The 937-nt window shown below is 35.9% G+C and overlaps 1 non-coding gene across 1 annotated transcript; it reads left to right on the top strand.

Annotated features, from left to right (window-relative positions):
- Nucleotides 1-661: 661 nt before the first annotated feature.
- Nucleotides 662-728, top strand: Smp_tRNA_01009_Gln_TTG.1.1. Its single transcript has one exon. It is a non-coding gene (tRNA).
- Nucleotides 729-937: the final 209 nt, after the last annotated feature.

Below are 937 nucleotides of genomic sequence, written 5' to 3'. Positions count from 1 at the left end.
GCCATCACGCTTCCCACTTGAACACTGAGTCCCGATCGCCATTTGATTATGCAATGGGGTGATGTTTAAATTCACTTGGTATAGTTTACTTGAATATTCCCAATGATATAAAGGACTGCAATTGATCAGTCTGTTCTTGATATATGTGCATACTGTACGTATTGCCTCGATATTTACTTAATCTATGCGTATAATACTTGTAAGTTAAGGCAATATCAAGGCGATCCGTACAGTATTCACGTATGCCATTAAGGGACTGATCAATTACAGTGCCAAAATATCAATGTAAAGATTCCAACAAAACAATACCAAGTGTTTACTTAGTATTGTTTATTTGGATCTTCCCATTGATGTTTTAGGACTGCAACTGGTCAGTCTCTAATTGGCATATGTGCATACTATGCGTATTACCTCTATATAGCCTTAATTCACAATCATTATAAGCAAAGATGGATAGTGGATAGCAGTGCAATCCAGGACGCGCGTTTCGTCCTATTTGCTTATGAACTAAGGCAATATCGAGGCAATACACACAAAATGCACATATGCTAATAACAGACTGATCAGTTACAGTCCTAAGCATCAATGGGAAGATTCAAACAAACAATACTAAATGAATTCAAACTTCACCCCATTGCACAAGTAAGTGTCTATCAGGACTCAGTAGCTGAGTGGATAAAGCGATTGCGTTTGAAGTGAAAGTTACTGGGTTCGAGTCCCAGAGTGAACATCAACTCTGAGATGCAGGTAAATCTATGTGACGAGTCCCACATAGGACGAAATGTGAATCCTGGATTCTACTGCTAGCAACTATCCATCTTTAATACCAAGTGTATTTAACATTTAAATTCATTTATTAATTAATTTTAATGCAATAAAATACATTTCAATACATACTTTAAAAATTTACACTACTTACTTATATTATTACAATCTG

Source organism: Schistosoma mansoni, chromosome 4 (genome assembly GCF_000237925.1).
Source record: "Schistosoma mansoni strain Puerto Rico chromosome 4, complete genome".
Classification (NCBI taxonomy): Eukaryota; Metazoa; Platyhelminthes; class Trematoda; order Strigeidida; family Schistosomatidae; genus Schistosoma; species Schistosoma mansoni.
This window is presented reverse-complemented; position numbering and strand designations above follow the sequence as displayed.